This window comes from Orcinus orca, chromosome 2 (genome assembly GCF_937001465.1).
Source record: "Orcinus orca chromosome 2, mOrcOrc1.1, whole genome shotgun sequence".
Classification (NCBI taxonomy): domain Eukaryota; kingdom Metazoa; phylum Chordata; class Mammalia; order Artiodactyla; family Delphinidae; genus Orcinus; species Orcinus orca.
Window position 1 is genome coordinate 116,142,374 of NC_064560.1, and position 12,426 is coordinate 116,154,799.

At 45.8% G+C, this 12,426-nt stretch overlaps 1 protein-coding gene across 1 annotated transcript in view; it reads left to right on the top strand.

Moving 5' to 3' along the window:
* The window catches only part of EHD4 (EH domain containing 4), a 90,045-nt gene that overhangs the window by 42,456 nt on the left and 35,163 nt on the right, over positions 1-12,426 (top strand). The gene's annotated exons all lie outside the window — the stretch shown is intronic.

Consider the following 12,426-nt stretch of genomic DNA (forward strand, 5'->3'; position numbering starts at 1 on the left):
GGAGCCGGAATCTGGAGGATGAATAGGAATTACCTAAGGGAAGCTCTGGGATGGGAAAGGAGAGACGATAAGGCGTTCAGAGGAGATTTGTGGAGAATAGAAAACGCTTGTGAAGAACAGTGACGTCTGGGCTTCTTCAGCCTTCACAACACAAGGCTGAGGCAGTACTGTTTCCAGACCTGTGCACTGTGGTTAAATAGATGGGCCTGCGGTCTCCCCCACCTTCCCGGTAAAGGGGCTGTTGGAAGCAGACCAGAGGACTGTTTACTTACAGAGAGGAAATTCCTGACAGGGAGGGCACTAGGATGGATTCCTGTGGTCCCAGTGGCAGGTCAAGTTCCCTCGCCCTGGCCCTTGAAACAGAGGACAGTTCCTGGAGGCTTTGCTGGGAGGGAGACGCTGGAGTGGATGCGTTGCTGCTGTCACTTCTCACTGGTAACTCTTTACAGCCCCTGAACAGGAGCAGTGGGGTTATGGCCAGCCAGTGAACTGCCCCACTCCTGAAGCCAAAGAACGTTACACAGGCCCTAGGACACACCTGGGAGCTAGAAAGCAGAGGTCCCGTGACAGGGTTAAAGAAAGGGCTCCCCATGTCTATAAGCCCTCTCTTCTCATGCCGTCTGAGAAATGCTGATTTTGCAGCCTCCAGCTACCGTGCTGTGCCTTCACCCATTCGTTCAGGGACTTAGTGGGCCATTAGGCCTCCCTGAGGCCTCCAAGAACATTGCACTTGTAGAAAAAGCCACAAATAACAGTTGTAAATGGTTTTCTCCAGCTCCTTAGTGACTTTTGTTTTTGTTTTTGTTTTTGCGGTACGCGGGCCTCTCACCGCTGTGGCCTCTCCCGTTGCGGAGAACAGGCTCCGGACGCGCAGGCTCAGCGGCCATGGCTCACGGGCCCAGCCGCTCCGCGGCACGTGGGATCTTCCCGGACCGGGGCACGAACCCGTGTCCCCTGCATCGGCAGGCAGACTCTCAACCACTGTGCCACCAGGGAAGCCCCTTAGTGACTTTTTCTTCTGCATATACAAACATACCTTTTTTAACAGAAATGAGATTGCCATGCACATTTGCTACAACTTGATTTTTTGCCATAACAGCTATCACGGATCATTCTATGCCAGTATATTTAAATTACTTTATTCCTTTTGACAGCTGCTTAGGTTCTATCAAAGGGGCATAACGTCATTTATTTAACTGATTTGTGGATGTCGTGTGGTTAATAATTTTTCCCTCTTGCAGACAGCACTCCAGAGAGACATCTTTTGTGTATCTTTACACCTCGGTGCCAATAGATTTTTTTAAAAACCAATTTAGGACCATTAATTTGGCCCCATTAAACATTGCTCTGAAAATACAGTGTTTTATTTTAAAAGGAAAATAAAGCAAACCCACGTCCCACAGCTTTTTCAAGCTGCCTATGTTTCCACTGCTTCTGCATGTCTGATGGAAGTATGCCAGAGATATATGTGGTCCTGGAAATTTTCTTTTTGCCTTTAAATTTTAGGACCTCTGGATTTTAGCTTCAGCGTTATCCATTCCTGTTCATTGGCAGGCCTTTGACCAATGCTAATCATCCATGTTCTTCAGGGTTTCTCCTGGGCTTAGTGATTCTAAGTGTCTTTCAACCTATAGCTCCTTCAGAGTAGTTAGCGTGGTGTAATGCTCTCAGGATGCTTTGAAGACAGTTCTTTTTAACACTTTATAATAACTGACTCATATCCTGACTTACTGTGGCATGTCCTTCTTCACATCCTATGCCCAGAAATAGCACATATGGTTCCAACCAGTCAGCTGGTCCCTGCCGCCCTGACAGACAGCAGCTGATGGGGAAGGACCCAGAGCGGCAAACAATGGCAGCCCCGGGCACTGTGGCCGGGGTCCCCAGGCTTAGGTGCCGTACCGTGTTCGGGCACCGTGGCTGGTTGGAGTCACTTAGCTGACAGTTTCAACCCCAAAGGATATTAACCCCAAAGAATGTATACTGTTTTAAAGCTGCTTCAGCTTAAACTATTGCAAACAGCGCTGCATTCTCACACACGCTCCCGTCTGCTTCCATCCCTCCAGCTCCTAAATCACAGCACCACCTTCGCCAGTCATCTGTGTCAGCACTGGATGAGGCACGGGGACAAAGTGTGACCCCACAGAACATTTGAAACATCCGCCACTGACCTTATTGGTGGGGCTTTGCCTCCCTGACGGGTGTTTCGTCTGTGAAAGAGGAAGGGGGCAGCTGCTGCCCCTCCGCTTGTCCCTTAGTGCAGTTGATGGATCAGCAGGCAGAGTCTCATCAAGCAGGTCCCTCTTACACACGTAGCGTCTCCTTGAAGTGTGTATTCACAATAGCAGTATGAGAACAGCCACCAGGTACTGAGCCCTTGCCATGTGTCTACAGCGTGCTCTTCATTTAGGACTTGCTAAGTTAAACCTGCACATAGTCCTGCACAGACAGGAGCCCAGACCTGACTAGGGAACCCCTCGCCCTCGCTCCTCTGGGAAAGGGGAGCCTAACAGCGATGGTAAGAATTCTTTCCCCAGCTGCTGGGCAGATAGGCAACCAGGCTTGACATCCGGGGACTGGACAGAGTAAAAGCTGTTAACGAGGTGCTGCTTTTGGAGAACAAGCTGAGGGGATGTGTCCTTCAGGCAGTGGCTGCAGGCTGACGCTGCTGTGTGGACCTAGTCCACCCTCTAGCCTGCAGGGTTGTGCAGCCCTGGCTGAGCACACGCTGGGCAGACAGTGCAGCTACAGGAGGAGGTGATGAGCATGGGGTGACTGCAGAGCACCCCCAAGAAGACCTGCTGACTGCATCACACTCAGAGTTCTCCCCATCTACATGGGATGAGGCAGATGGCAGGTGGGGCAGTGGAGCGTCGTGCTACTTTGCTGGTGGTCGAACAGGGAAGGAGGGACCTAAGCTGGGGAGCTGGCCTCATCATCACTGGCAGCCCTTGGGCACCCCCAGGGAACTGCCCAGGTACCCCGAGCTCTGGGAACCAGATGGCCTAGTGAGGGTATATCTCCAGGAAGGAGTCCTGAACCCGGGTTCAGTCACGTGCCTCCCCTTACCTGTGGCTCCCTTCTTCCTTGTTCATTCTTCTCTCTCGTGACGTCATAAGCCTGCTTCCTTTTTACTCTGTGCTGAGTAGAGGGGGCAAGTGTGATTACACGGAGGACATTGCTCTTCTCTTGGCCAAAGTCATAGGTGACCAGAAGAAACAGTTGACATTTCTACATGATGATTCGTATTTTGGGGTGTTCAGTTTGAGGCAAAACATGGCAAACCCACTCTTATGTTAGAAGTGACCTTTACCAGTTAGAATGTGTCTTAGCCCAGCCTTCTCATCAGCAGGTCCTTAACATGGACCCTAGAAGTCAGGTCCCTGCTCTGTGCTCCAGAGTGAAACAAGAATGCATAGTCAGCATTGGAGGGGAGTAAATGTTGTCTAAATCTCCTCTTTGGGAGTTCTATAAATAAAACCCCCTAGAGTAATTGATTTTGAAGCAATTTTTAGTATACTACTCCATATGGAAACCCATTACCCTTCTGACGTTCCTTGGTTTAATTATAGTTAACAGAAAATCTTTAGGAACAGAAGGGTGAGCTTAGATACTAACTTGTAGTTTTCTTGCCTGACATAGAGAATTCCCATCAAGCAGGAATTAAAATATTCTGATATATTTTTAATAGTAACTTTATTCTACTGAAGTAAGAGCTACCTAAAATTCCTACAAGCTTTTCTTGATTCTTTTCTTGTAGCCAATAAAGAAATGTTTGGGGCTCCCCTGGTGGCGCAGTGGTTGAGAGTCCGCCTGCCGATGCAGGGGACATGGGTTCGTGCCCCGGTCTGGGAAGATCCCACGTGCCACGGAGCAGCTGGGCCCGTGAGCCATGGCCTCTGAGCCTGCGCGTCTGGAGCCTGTGCTCCGCAACGGGAGAGGCCACAACAGTGAGAGGCCCGCATACCGCAAAAAAAAAAAAAAAAAAAAAAAAAGAAATGTTTGGGTTCTTAAGATTTTCTAAGTTATTTTCTTGAAGTGGGTGGGTGAAATCTGACCAGGTTCAGTCTTGAGAACGTCCTTTGCCCTGATGATGGCGTCCAGATTTTTGACTCTCTGTGATAAGAAAAGAGCACATTTATCCACACATCCTTATTTTCATTCCCAATCTCTTATTATTCCGGCTCCTGAACTGTTTGCTTCCTAAAATACTGTTAATGTCGTGCTGAACCTAAACATCATCTAGGATTTATTTCTGGACTTGGCATGAACACAAGTGTGTTCCCAACTGTGTGGTACAAACCTCTGGGTTCTGGCTGCAATTATAACATCCCTGTCTGACAAGGAGAAGACTGTGAAAAATTCTAATGTGGCAGCTGGTGTACTTGTCCATCTACTTAGCACATAAGCATTTGGAAGGTGCTATTTTAGCAGCAAGTAATTATTCCTGTGGTTTCCTGAGAGCATGAGGTTTTGTGTAGCCTTCAACAGACTTGACTTTGATAACAAAAATAGTACAGTTTTTCCCTTTTAAAAATTTAAATAACTCTAGAAGAAAAAAACTCTTGATCTGAATTTTCCAACAGATCTACCAGCAGGTCGGACCTAGGAGCTAGGACCAGCAGCTTGTCAAATGAAAGTCTAAGGGCACCTTCTTCTGATGTTTAAGCCCTTCTCTCTATAAGCCTTTCTCATTATAAATCAGTGAATAGAACTGAGAAGACAGTGAAAAATAGAAGGGCAGAAAATGTCCTGCTAGTAAAAGCAATCAATGATGATAATGAATGAAACAGAAGAGATCTAACTGTGCTTCAGCTAACGTAACAGGCCATAACATTAGCTTCAAAATCATTGATTAATGTCTTAACATTTACATATAGACATCCTTATGTCCTCCTGATTTTGGTAGCATTAAGGAAAGCACTCAAGAATAAAAAAGGCATCTGAATACTGACAGGTACATGTGAGCAGGTCATTTCAAGGATATGCCAACACAGTGGAGGTGCCCAGACATAACATCACAAAAGAATTGACAGAACAGGAAAGAGGGAATGGAAATCCAACTGGTAATCATTTAAGATGCTAAAAAAATAGCGATGACGAAAACTGTAATCAGGGAAGTCCAAACACACCTACCTGACACGTTTCTTGAGCTTGAAAGACAAAAGACCGGATTTTGAAGGCTGTGCAAGACAGGAGAGAGATCATTTAGAAAGTTCCAGATAAGAGTGACTTCCCCTCTTGTGCTCTGGGAGCAGGGAGGACTAGAGCGGAAAACACACATACACGGAGGAATGAGTCTTTTTCACTAGAAGAGTGAGAAGGCTTGGAGCGAGATATTAGCCAGGTCCAACAGCAGCAGAGGCTCTTCTGAGAAGCACCTGGAGAGCTGAGAGCTGGAGGCTGAAGAGGCCGGCGGCTCCCAGGGCCAGGCGGTTATGGTAGGTGCTTCCTGTACTTCAGGTGGACCACACAGCCCAAGGCTGGACTTCACAGAGAGTTTCTGAGGGGGGGCCTGCCATGCCTGCCGAGTACCCCAGGAGAAGTTCAGGCCTTCCTTGGGTAGTATTATAAATAAGAGTAGAAATAATCATTAAATAAAGGGGGAGTCGAGGCAGCACTATCCCCTCCTTCATTCTGTTCACCACCACCCAATACAGACACGGCTCAGGACCATCCCAGCATCTCAGACTGCAGTCACCTGAGCTCACTGGACATGTGACCCTCATTACAGGTGCTACTCCTGTCCCTGCCTTCCCATCCTGTGGTTGGTACAGGGTGGTATTTTGTTTTTTGTTTTTTTTTCAGTTTTATTGAGATAGAATTGACATATGGCACTGTGTAAGCTTAAAGGGTACCACATAAGGTTTTGACTTACATACATCATGAAATGGTTACACAATAGGTTTAATGAACATCCATCATCTTACACAGATACAACATTAAAGAAATAGAAAAAATTCTTTTCCTTGTGATGAGAACTCAACTTTCATTTATAACATACAGCAGTGTTAATTATCTCTATCATGTCGTACATTATATCACTAGTAGTTATTTATCTTATAACTGGAATTTTTTACCTTTTGACTATCTTCATCTAATTCTCCCTCCTCCCACCCTGGTACAGGGTTTCTTAATTTATTGTTTTGTTTCTGGGGTTTTGGGTTTACGACTGTTCAGGCTCTCTTAGCTCCTCTCCCTGTCCACTGCAGCTCCTCCCAGCTTTAAGGCATCCCCAGGCTTCATCAGCATGCCCTTCTACCATCGCCCTTGGATCCAGAAGTTGAGCAGACAGGACCCAAGGTGGAGCCTTGAGGTACTCCAATAGAGACTGCCCTCCACGTTGACAGCAGTTCATTAATGAACAAGTTCAGTCGAGATGCAATGAGCTCCTGTGTGCCAGGTACTAAGCTAGGAATTGGGAGCATAAAGATGAACAAGGTACCGCCCCTGCCTTGGAGTTGCTACAGCCTAGTGTGGTCATCCAGCCAGTCACTGATGCACCAGATTGTTCTGAAAGAAAGCTGTCACCTACGTAGAGAATTATTATCCATTCAACAAACACTAGGCAAAAAAGATGGACATGGTCACTGCCCTTATGGAATTTACATTCTGATGGGAGAGTCAGACAAGAAAAGCAGGTAAACAAATGAATAAAATCATTGTAAATAGTGATGAGTGCCAGGAAGGAAATAGATAAGGCATTGAGCTCAATGAGAAGGGGTGAGGTGGGAGGACCACAGTCTCGGAAGGTGGCGGAGGCCTGTGGCTGAAAGTTCAGAAGGCGGTGGCCTTGCAGAGGTAGGCAGGTCAAGGTTTTGCAGGTTTTGACTGACCATGTTGTCTATTCAGATATTTTCCACCTGATATATAAAGGGTATATAAAAGAATAGACTTTCAAGTATCAGATATTCACCCATGGATTTCAATTCCTGCATATTCATGTTTTTTTCTGAGGCCTTTTTTTAGAACCTACACTATTCAGTCTGTAAACCCAGAGTCAAACATGTTGCTTTCCTAGGTCCAGTCAAGGGACTGAAGTCCCTGTGGGCTGTCCTATGTCATATAGCGAGAAACACGCGGGCAGGAGAATTGGACTTGCTGGGTTCCAGTTTAGCTCAGCCATCTACCAGCCATGCAGCCTTGGGAAAGTTGTGAATCTCTGTGGGAAATGAGGGTAATAATAGTACCTACCACATAATGCTGTTGTAACTGAGTTAATACCTAGAAAGCAGAAAATAATACCCAGCCTAGCACATAGTAAGTGCTCAGTAAATGTTAGCTGTTATTATTACTCTCACCATCTCAATGTGGTGGTGGTGGTACAGGCCAGAGTTTTCAAAGGCTGAATTTAATATTGGTTGGTACTGGTTTCTTGCCTCTTAAAGTCTTCTGTCTCAGAGTGGGGGAAATTTTTGTCAAGTTATTTGAAATGTGGAATTTGTTGGTCAGGGACTGAATATGCTGTGTTTGGCTAAGCGTTTTTACCTTTTTTCCCCGTACCTCGGTCATTTTATTGATAATTAGCTTTTAACTTTTGAAATCACATGTCTCTCTCGAAGTGGAAAAGGGACAACAGTAATTGATCATCTGGTTTAAAAAATATTTGGTGGAAAAAGAATTTTAAAATAATGGACAGATATTGTGTGTGTGATCTTTTTGGCACTCCTTTATTTTAGAAGTGATGGTATAAAAAGCAGTGGGTAATAGTAGGGGCATGCTAGAGACTATTCATTCAACACACATTTATATTGATTGCCTGCTGGGTGCCAAGCACAGTCCTGGATTCAAAAGGAATGAGGCACAGCCCCTGGCCCTGGTGCACACCCTCGGCTGGGGTGGATGGACCTGCAGACAAGCCACTCTGACCCTGTGCATTACAGGAGTTCTGAACAAGAAGTGGAGTATGGGAAGTAGGCTGTCAGCAAAGCTGCTAAGGGAAGGGACTTTTCTTCCCCTTTTTTAAAAAATCTGCATTTTCTCTCTCTCTCTCTGAACAATTCAGTGGGTTTTTTTGTTTGTTTGTTTGTTTTTGTATATTTACAGAGTTGTGCAACCATCACCATAATGAATTTTAGAAAATTTTCATCACCCCAAAAAGAAACATTGTCCTCATTAGCAATCGCTACCCATTCTCCTCCCCCCAGACCCTGGCAACCACTAATCTACCTTCTGTCTCTGGATTTACCTACTCTGGACATTTCATATAAATGGAATCATACAGCATGTGGCCCTTGTGTCTGGCTCCTTTCACTTAGCATAATGTTTTCAAGGTTCGTGTGAGTCAAACAGTGCTTCATTCCTTTTTATGGTTGAATAAAAATTCCATTGTACAGCTGTACCACGTTTTATTCATTCATAAGTTGGTGAACATTCGGGTTGTTTGCACTTTTTTGGCTATTTTGAATAATGCTGCTATGATCATTCATGTATGAGTTTTTGTGAAAATGTGCATTCTTGGGGCTTCCCTGGCGGTCCAGTGGTTAAGACTGCATTTCTACTGCAGGGGCCATGGGTGGGTTCGATCCCTGGTCGGGGAACTAAGATCCCACATGGCGCAGGGCACAGGCAAAAACAAAAGAGAGTGAGAAAACGTATGTTCTTGATTCTCTTGGGTATAAATCTAGGAGCAGAATTGGTGAATCATATGGTAACTCAGTATTTAATGTTTTGAGAAACTGCCAGACTGTTTTCCAAAGTGACTGCATCATTTTATATTTTCATACACCAATAGTGTACGAGGCTTCCAGTTTCTCCACATTCTCATCAACACTGTCATTTTGCTTAGAGCCATCTTCATAGGTATGAAGGGGTTTCAATTCACTGTGGTTTCAATTTGCATTTCTCTAATGGTCAATGATGTTGAGCATCTTTTCATGTGCATTGTGGCCACTTCTATATTTTCTTTGAAGAAATGTATATATAGAGGCTTTGCCCGTTTTTATTTGGATTATTTGTCTTTTAATTGTTGAGTTTTAACATTCTTTATTTTTTTAATTTATTTATTTTCATTTTTGGCTACATTGGGTCTTTGTTGCTGTGTGCGGGCTTTCTCTAGTTGTGGCGAGCAGGGGCTACTCTTCATTGCGGTGTGTGGGCTTCTCATTGCGGTGGCTTCTCTTGTTGCGGAGCACGGGCTCTAGGCATGTGGGCTTCAGTAGTTGTGGCATGCGGGCTCAGTAGTCGTGGCTCACGGGCTCAGTAGTCGTGGCTCACGGGCTCTAGAGCACAGGCTCAGTTATAGCACACGGGCTTAGTCGCTCCGCGGCATGTGGGATCTTCCCGGACCAGGGCTCGAACCCGTGTCCCCTACGTTGGCAGGCGGATTCTTAACCGCTGCGCCACCCGGGAAGCCCGAGTTTTAACATTCTTTATATGTCGTATGTACTAGTCAAATATATGACTTGCAAATATTTTGTCTCATTATCTGGGTTGTCTTTTCACTTTCTTTATGGTCTAACCTGAAGCATTAAAAGTTCTTAATTTTAATGAAGTCTGATTTATCTGTTTAAATTTTTGCCACTAGTGCTTTTGTCCTAACCCAAGCTCATGAAAATTCACTCCTATATTTTTCTAAGAGGTTTATAGTTTTAGCACTTACATTTAGGTCGTTAATCCATTTTAAGTTAATTTTTGTACATGGTGTGACTTTAGGGCCCAACTTCATTCTTTCACATGTGTGTATCTAGTTGTCCCAGCACCATTTGTTGAAAAGACAGTACTTTCCCCACTGAATTGTCTTGGCACCCTTATTGAAAATCAGTTGGCTATAAATGTGGAGGTTTATTTCTGGACTCTCAATTCTGTTTCATTGATCTGTATGTCTGACCTTATGATGCAGCTCTCCTTGATCAGAGACTCCAGGTAAATGCGTGAGTTCATCAACCCGCAAGGTCAGGGCTGTACAGGATGAGGTGAGGATAAAGTGAGTTGATGTGACATCTTGTCACGGTACCTGTCTGGTGCACAGTCAAGGGAAAGATAACCTGGCTCCCCTAACTATTGTTATTCTCCTCGAGACAATGGAAGGAGGTTGCAAGAACGGGAAGATGTGTGAGCTCAGAACCCTTTGGAGGAATGTGAGTCATGGCTGTGGCTGGAGCGTGTGTATGTGGCGGGTGGATGCACACGTCAGGAGACTGGGTTTATCCTGGAGGCTGCGTGGAATACTGAGGAGTATGAGGTAGAGGATGACATGGTAGAGAATTCTGTAGGAATTCTGAGGAGTAGAACTTACTTATGTCCACAGGCTTGGATCATGAAGCCATTTTTATATTTAGAGCTTGAGCTCAATGACTTGTCTCTGAGCTTTGTTTGAATTTGGCAACAACAGAAAAGGGTGCATCCCCAGTGCCTGGGGCTGAGTGCTGATGAATGTGTTGGCAGATCCTGTTTTCTGGCCAGAGCTAAGGCCAGTCTGAGGTTGGGTTGTGAGGTCCTGGACATCACTCGCTTCTTGGGCCTCCAACAGGAAATCCTGCTTTCTTTTTGTTTCGGGGAAGTTTGCTGACAAACACATTCAGACTCCTTTTCCGCCAGTGCCACAGGAAATTCCACACCACGAGTGTGGCTCCTTCTGCCCCTACTGTGAGTGCGTCACGACCATGACTCAGAATGGCATTTGCCAAGCCCTGGAAGATATCTTTAGTTTTTGTTAATATCTTAAATGCATACTCGATCGTGAGAAATGACTGCTTCTACCCCAACTTTAAACCAACCTAGACTTTTAAATAAAAAACGATTTTTTTTTTTAATTGGAGAAAGAGTACTTCTCTTACTTCCCATAGAGAGCAGCTCATGATCATAAAACATTTAATAGACATTGGGATACAGAGATTAATTAGAGAAAAGGTTTGCTCCTTACTCTTTTGAGTGCTAATAATACAGCTGACACTTGCACGGTGCATTGTTAAGTGTTTTCCATATATTATTAACTCATATGCTCCTTACAAAAGCTGTATGAGGTAGGAACTGCTCTCCCATTCTACAGGAGAGAAGACTGAGACACAAAGAATTTAAGTCCACAGTCCTATAGCTAGCGTGGTAGCCAGTCTCCAAAGATGCCTCTTGCTCCCACCTCTGCCAACCATGAACCATGCCTTCCAGTATTCATGCCCTTGAATCTGGGATGGCCTCTGGCTCACTTTTTGATCAGTAGAAATCAACAGAAGTGATGCTGTATGACTTCCCACGTCTAAGTCATAAGAAGCCCTGAAGGTTCCACCTGGAGCTCTTGGCATGTTTATTCTCGGGAAGCCAACCACTATTTTAAAAGTCCAGCTGCCCTGAGACCACCATACTGTGAGGGAAGCCTAAGCTAGTCACATGGGGCAGCCGAGAGGCTCAGGCAGCCTCTGACTGGCCCAGCTGAAATAGGAGCAAAGCCGTGGAGGACCAGCTCAGTTGAGCCTTAAGATGATTCCAGCCCCAGCTGCCACCTGACTTTCACCTCATGGCAGACCCCAATCGAGACCCACCCAGCTGAGCCCAGTCAACCCTTAGACGGGATGTTAACCACAAGAGGCAATGACATAAACACCCCTGCCCGTCTGTCTGTCTGTCTGTCTGTCTGTCTGTCTGTCTCTGTCTCTCTCTCTCTCTCTCTCTCTCTCTCTCTCTCTCTCTCTCTCTCTCTCTCTCTCTCTCTCTCTCTCACTCACACACACACACACACACACACACACTGAGAAGACAGCACTGGGGAAAGGTACCACATGGGGCACATTTCCACATAACTGACACTTCTCCCCTATACACACCAAACCTCCTGGTTTTTTTTCCTTTAGTGGTTTTTGGTAGTAGTCTTTGGGAAAGATAGTACATGCTGCCCTGCATTCTCATTCCAAGCGTAGTGGGGGACTTCCCTGGTGGCGCAGTGGTTAAGAATCCGCCTGCCAATGCAGGGGACACGGGTTCAAGCCCTGGTCCGGGAAGATCCCACATGCCGCAGAGCAACTAAGCCCATGCGCCACAACTACTGAGCCTGAGCTCTAGAGCCCGTGAGCCACAACTACTGAGCCCGTGTGCTACTAAAGCCCGTACACCTAGAGCTTTTACTCTGCAACAAGAGAAGCCACCACAATGAGAAGCACACACACCGCAGTGAAAGAGTAACCCCTGCTCGCCGCAACTAGAGAAAGCCCGTGTGCAGCAATGAAGACCCAACACAGCCAAATAAGTAAATAAAATCCTTAAAAAAAAAAAAAAAACGGGTAGTGGGAAGAGGAAGAAGCTTCCTTACGTTGAATGTCCACCCTGCACCATGCTCTGCTAGGTCCTCTTGGTCCATTGCTCATGCACATACCATGTGTCAGGTACCAGGCGCTTTAGTGTTAACAGCACCAAGATAGACCCTGTTGCTGCTTTCTGAAACATACGGGGGTGGAGGGGGGCGGTTGAGGTAGATGGATGAGCTAAAATGCAGAA